The sequence below is a fragment of the Somniosus microcephalus genome, chromosome 16 (genome assembly GCF_052327205.1).
Source record: "Somniosus microcephalus isolate GS21.2 chromosome 16, FLI_Smic_1.0, whole genome shotgun sequence".
NCBI lineage: Eukaryota > Metazoa > Chordata > Chondrichthyes > Squaliformes > Somniosidae > Somniosus > Somniosus microcephalus.
This window is the reverse complement of record NC_141002.1, coordinates 58,392,118-58,399,395: the sequence shown is the minus strand read 5'-3', so window position 1 is coordinate 58,399,395 and position 7,278 is coordinate 58,392,118.

The following is a 7,278-nucleotide window of genomic DNA, read 5'->3' as shown; positions in this document are numbered from 1 at the left end:
GGTGCAGGAGGGAGGGCTTTAGATTCCTGAGGCATTGGGACCATTTCTGGGGAAGGTGGGACCTGTACAAGCCGGACGGGTTACACCTCAACAGAGCCGGGACCAATATTCTCGTGGGGAGGTTTGTTAGTACTGTTGCGGAGGGTTTAAACTAGCTTGGCAGGAGGATAGGCACCAGCATATAGGAATAGAAAAGAGGAATAAAGTGCATAAAAGAGTGTGTGTTGGATAGTACTAAAGAAGATAGTACTAGATAGTACCATATTAGATAGGAGCAAACGAAGAAAGACTACGAAAAATTCAAAAATGGGTTTAGAATGCAGAAAGTGTGGTGAATAAGGTTGGTGAGCTATAAGCATAATTAGCCGTGTGGCAATATGATGTTGTGGCAATAATGGAAACGTGGCTTAAAAATGGTGAGGACTGGGCACTTAATATTCAAGGGTACAAGGTGTTCAGAAAAGATAGGGAAGGAAAAAAGGGAGGTGGGATGGCAGTGCTGATTAAGGAAGACATTGTAGTGTTGGAAAAGGAGGATGTTCTTGAGGGGACAAGGTCAGAATCAATTTGGTTAGCACTGAGGAGCAAAAAGGGTATGATCACATGATTGGGGGTATTCTATAGGCCTCCAAATAGTGAGAGGGAGGCAGAGGAGCAAATCTGCAGGGAAATCGCAGAGATATGCAAGAGCTATAGAGTGGTGGTATTGGGGGACTTTAATTACCCAAATATCGATTGGGATAATGCTGGGGTAAAGGGAAAGGAGGGGGAGGAATTTCTGAAATGTGTTCAGGAGAATTTCCTTGACCAATATGTTCTTGGCCCAACTAGGAAGGAGGCATTGCTGGATCTGGTGCTGAGGAATGAGGTGGGCCAGGTTGACCAAGTGTCTGTGGGAGAACACTTGGGTACGAGTGATCATTGTATCATAAGATTTAGATTAGCAATGGAGAGGAGCAAGGAACAATCTAGAGTGTGTAATGATCAATAACATGTCATTCTATAGTGGACACTAGGTGGAGCCGTAGAGCTGTGTAGAGCTGTATATAGCTGTATGTATATAAGACTACACTACCCAGCTGTATGTATATTAAGACTACATTACCCATGAGGCATTAGGCTACCCACAAGGCAGCAGTCAAGATGGATGCCTCTACAGATACTGTACCTAGTCCACATGTGCTCAATAAAAGTGTCTAGCAAAAGCTAGCTGTGTTCATAATAAGAATGTCTATTAATTAATGAACATAAGATGGTACCAGGATGGTGAAGATCTGCTGAAAATTGTGAAAAGCGACATGGAGAATTTGAAGCCACCAGAGCGTTTGAAACTCACAGGAAATATCGACTACAATTGGCAGACTCTTAAACAACAATTCGAACTCTACATTGCAGCCATCGGATTCGGTACGAAGCCAGATGCAAGGAAGATAGCGTTGCTGCTTACAGTTGCAGGCCCACAGGCGATAGAGGTATTTAATACATTTGTATTTACTCCAGAGGAGAACAGAGAAAAATTAGAAGATGTGCTAAAAAAATTTGATGCACATTGCTCTCCCAAAAAGAATGAGACTTATGAAAGATACATGTTCTGTTCAAGGACACAGCAGCAAAATGAGACTTTTGATAGCTTTATAACTGATCTGAAACTGAAAGCACAGACATGTAATTTCTCTGAGCTGAAATCATCCATGATTCGTGACCAGATTGTGTTTGGTATTCATGATAAAAAAAGTCAGGGAACGTCTGTTGAGAGAAACCGAACTAAATTTAGAAAATGCAGTGAAAATATGCCAAGCCAGCGAGCTAGCTCGAAAGCACACGAAGACTTTCAGTGAAATCAATAATGATGCGATTGTAATGAGTGATAATGCTGCTGTCGGTGCTGTGTCCTACAAGGGGAAGAAACGTGGGCAGAACAGAAATGAAAAGCAATTAGAGGATGAAATTTTTAATTGTAAATGCTGTGGTTACAAACACCAGTTAAGACAATGCCCAGCGTTTGGAAAAATGTGCACAAAGTGTAATGGAAAGAATCACTTTGCCAAACAATGCTTTTCAAAAGTAAAAACTAAGAAAGGGCAACGAGTTAATGTAATTGAGGACACTGATTTAAGTGAGACATTTTTTGTGGGAATGGTGTCATGTGACAATGTCAAAAATGATACAGAAAATGTGCAGCCCTCAGAAATGGACAATGCTGAACATAAAGTTAATGCAGTAAAAGAGGACAAATGGATGATCCCACTGCAGGTAAATGGAGCATTAATTACCTTGAAACTAGACACTGGGGCAAAAGCAAATTTAATCAGTATGAGTGACATTAACAATATGAAAGAAAAGCCCAAAATACAGAAAAAGTCAGTACTACTGAAGGACTATAATGGACAGAAAATAGATAGCTTAGGTGTATGCAGACTTAAAGTGACAGTCAAAGACAAAGTGCATCATCTCATGTTTTCTGTTGTGGCTGAAAGACTTGATTCACTACTGGGTGACAAAGCTTGTGAGGACTTAGAACTGGTCAAGAGAGTCTACCGTATAAACTGTGCCATAAGCAGACCAGATGACTCAGTGGATTCTGTAGTGAATAATTTCCAGGATGTGTTCAAAGGATTTGGAGTTCTACCATTCACTTACAAGATCCAGCTAAAGGAGGATGCTCAGCCAGTGGTACATGCTCCACGAAGAGTTCCAGCACCCCTGCGTGACCGGCTCAAGAATGAACTGGACAGAATGACCACACTAGGAGTCATCAGGAAAGTCGAAGAGCCAACAGACTGGGTTAACTCCATGGTATGTGTAAAGAAAAAGAACAATGATCTAAGAATATGCATGGATCCAAAGGACTTAAATGCAAACATAAAACGTGAACACTACCAGATTCCCAAGTGAGAAGAAATCACCAGTGAAATGTCAGGTGCCAGATACTTTACAAAGCTCGATGCCTCACAAGGATTTTGGCAACTAAAACTGGATGAAGAGAGCACCAAATACTGTACCTTCAACACACCATTTGGCAGGTATTGTTTCCTCAGAATGCCTTTCGGGATAATATCTGCATCTGAAATCTTTCATAGAGCGATGGAACACATAATTGAAGGTCTGGAAGGAGTTCGGGTCTATGTTGATGACATCATCATCTGGGGCTCCACACTGAAAGAACACAATGAGAGACTGACTAAAGTGCTACAGGGCATACGCCGGAATGGACTGAAGCTCAACAAAGCCAAGTGTCAGTTTGGCGTCCAGGAAGTCACTCTCCTAGGAGATAATCTATCTGGTAAAGGAATAGAGCCAGATATGGAAAAAGTAAACGCCATACTCAAAATGCCCCAACCCACTGACAAAAAAGGAGTGCTACGCATCATGGGGATGATAAACTTCATTGGAAAGTTCATTCCTAACTTGTCAGCCAAGACAGCCTGTCTGCGAGACCTGCTACATAAAACAAATGAGTTCGCATGGACAGAAAGACATGAACAAGAGTGGATAAACCTCAAAACAGTGCTGACAACCACACCTGTACTCACCTTCTTTGACCCAACAAAAAGAATCAAAGTGTCAACGGATGCATCAAAAGATGGCCGAGGTGCGGTCTTGCTACAAGCAGAGGGTGAAGATTGGAAGCCTGTTGCCTATGCCTCCAGGTCTATGACTGATACTGAGTGTCGATACGCCCAGATTGAAAAGGAATGTCTAGGCTTGGTAGTTGGACTAGAAAAGTTTCATGGCTACATATATGGACTTCCCACCTTCACAGTTGAGACAGACCACAGCCCTCTGGTTGCCATCATTAAAAAAAACCTGAATGAGATGTCTCCAAGGATTCAACGACTCATGATGAAGCTGCAAAGATATGACTTTGAACTGATCTACACACCAGGCAAATACATAGTGTTAGCAGATGCACTATCCCGAGCACCCACAATGAGTCATGTGAGCTCTACTGATGTTCATGTGAGTATGGTCACTGCTGCGCTGCCCGTGTCAGACACAAAATCAAAGCAAATAGCAGAAGAAACAGTAAAAGATACAGTATTACAAACAGTAATAGAGAACATTCATCATGGTTGGCCAAAAGGTTCCTGTCCAAAATATTTTCACATAAGGTCAGAATTGAGTGTCGCAAGTGGACTATTACTAAAACAGAACAGAATAGTCATTCCACAGGCTCTACGCCAAGACATGCTCAAAAGGATTCATGAGGGACACCTCGGAATTGAAAAATGCAAAAGGAGAGCAAGAGACACTGTTTATTGGCCTGGCATAAATAAGGACATTGAGAACATGATAGGCAAATGTGAGACATGTCAGAAACACCAAAACAAACAAGCAAAGGAACCAATGATAGTAGCTGACATACCAACGGCACCATGGCAAAAGGTTGGTATGGACCTTTTTCATTTAAATGGTAAAGACTATCTAATAGTGATTGACTACTATTCTAACTATCCTGAACTATCGCTGAGATGGCGCTGCTCTCAAGCACCACAGCAAGCAGTGTCATAATGCATGTGAAATCCATCTTCGCCAGACATGGAATTCCCAGGATTGCCATTAGCGACAATGGTCCGTGCTTCAACTGTAAGGAGTGGCAACAGTTTGCAGCACATTATGACTTTCAGCACATCACATCCAGTCCTTTGTATGCTCAGTCAAATGGTAAGGCAGAGAAAGGTGTTCAAGTTCTCAAGCAGCTACTGACGAAAGTGACAGAAAGCAAGTCTGATCCTTATCTCGCCCTGCTGAGCTACCGAGCCTCACCTTTAGACTTAATCTTTGAGTACAGTGTAAAGCTTTGAAAATGTGTTGACTGTTTTGAAAATGTTTATGTTTATAGAGCACTAACAAAAGTGTTACTGATATTATCTTTATTGTGTTCTTGAAAGTTGATTGATATTGATTTTGTTAAACCTCAAAGAAAGGGGGATGTAATGATCAATAACATGTCATTCTATAGTGGACACTAGGTGGAGCCGTAGAGCTGTGTAGAGCTGTATGTATATAAGACTACACTCCCCAGCTGTATGTATATTAAGACTACATTACCCATGAGGCACTAGGCTACCCACAAGGCAGCAGTCAAGATGGATGCCTCTACAGATACTGTACCTAGTCCACATGTGCTCAATAAAAGTGTCTAGCAAAAGCTAGCTGTGTTCATAATAAGAATGTCTATTAATTAATGAACATAAGAGAGTGGAACTTCTAAACTGGAATAGGGCTAACTTCAATGGGATGCGAAAGGATCTAGCCAAGGTAAAATGGAACCAAAGGCTGACAGGAAAACTGTAATGGAACAATGGGTGATCTTTAAGGAGGAGATGTTCCAAGTACAGGCTAGGTACATTCCAACAAGAGGGAAGGAGAAGGGAACCAAAGAAAGGGCTCTTTGGATGATGAAGGAGATAGAGAAGATGATGAAACAAAAAAAGGTGTATGATGCATGTCAGGTGAATTCTTCAAGGGAGAACCAGACCAAATACAATAAGTTGAGAGGGGATGTGAAGATGAAAATAAGATTGGCAAAGAGAGAATATGAGATTAGAATGGCGGTTAACATAAAAGGGATCCCAAAAATCTTGTACCGGCATGAAAACAGTAAGCGGGTAGTAAGAGGCAGGGTGGGGCCTATTTTTTTTAAAAATTCATTGATGGGATGTGGGCGTCGTTGGCTGGCTAGGCCTGCATTTAGTGCCCATCCCTAATTGCCCTTGAGAAGATGGTGGTGAGCCGCCTTCTTGAACCGCTGCAGTCCATATGGTGTAGGTACACCCACAATGCTGTTAGGAAGGGAGTTCCAGGATTTTGGCCCAGCGACAGTGAAGGAACGGCGATACAGGTCCAAGTCAAGATGGTGTGTGGCTTGGAGGGGAACTTGTAGGTGGTGATGTTCCCATGCGTCTGCTGCCCTTGTCCTTCTAAGTGGTAGAGGTCACGGGTTTGGAAGGTGCTGTTGAAGGAGCTTTGGCGAGTTGCTGCAGTGCATCTTGTAGATGGTACACACTGCAGCCACAGTGCGCCGGTGGTGGAGGGAGTGAATGTTGAAGGTGGTGGATGGAGTGCCAATCAAGTGGGCTGCTTTATCCTGAATGGTATTAGAGACAAAGAAAGTGCTATATGCTTAGAGGCACAGGGCAAGGCTAGAATACTCAATGAGTACTTTGTATCGGTGTTTACTAAGGAGGTGGATGCTGACAAAATATCGGTAGAAGTGTCCATCTTTGACGACGCTCGATCAGCTCTGATGGACGGGTCACATCGTCCGCATGCCTGATACGAGACTCCCAAAACAAGCACTTTACTCGGAGCTCCGGCACGGCAAGAGAGCCCCAGGTGCGCAGAGGAAATGCGTCAAGGACACCCTCAAAGCCTGCTTGAAAAAGTGCAACATCCCCACTGACACCTGGGAATCCCTGGCCCAAGACCGCACAAAGTGGAGGAGAAGCATCCGAGAAGGTGCCGAACACCTCGAGTCTCTTCGCCGGGAGCAAGCGGAAGCCAAGCGCAACAGTGCACGTCAACCCAAGCACCCCACCCACCCGCCCCTTCAACCACCGTCTGCCCCACCTGTGACAGGCATTGGGCTCATCAGTCACCTGAGAACTCATTTTTAATGTGGAAGCCAGTCATCCTCAGTTCCGAGGGACTGCCTAAGAAGAGAAGTGGAAAAGGTAGAAGCAATGGAAGGGTTGAAAATTGATAGACAGGATGTAATAGAGAGGCTGGGTATGCTTAGAGTGGACAAGTCGCCTAGTCCAGATGGCTTGCATCCCAGGTTGCTAAGGGAATTGGAGGAGGAGATAGCGGAAGGGCTTGCCATAATTTTCCAATCTTCCCTAGATGCGGGGGAGGTGCCTGAGGATTGGAAAGTGGCAAATGTGACACAATTGTTCAAAGGGTGTAAGGACAATCCTAGTAACTACAGGCCGGTTAGTTTAACATCAGTGGTGGGTAAAGTTTTAGAAACAATAATCAAGGAAAAAATTAACGGGCACTTGGAGAGGTTTGAGCTAATTGAGAGCCAACACGGATTTGTAAAAGGCAGCTTGTGTTTGACTAATTTAATTGAATTTTTTGATGAAGTAACAGAGAGGATTGATGAAGGGAATGCAATGGATGTTGTCTACATGGATTTTCGGAAGATGTTTGACAAAGTACCACATAGAAGGCTGGTTAACAAAAGTGAGGCTCATGGAATAGGTGGGTCAGTGGCAGCTTGGATAAGGAATTGGCTTAAGGACAGAAAACAGCGAGTTGTGGTAAATGGCTGTT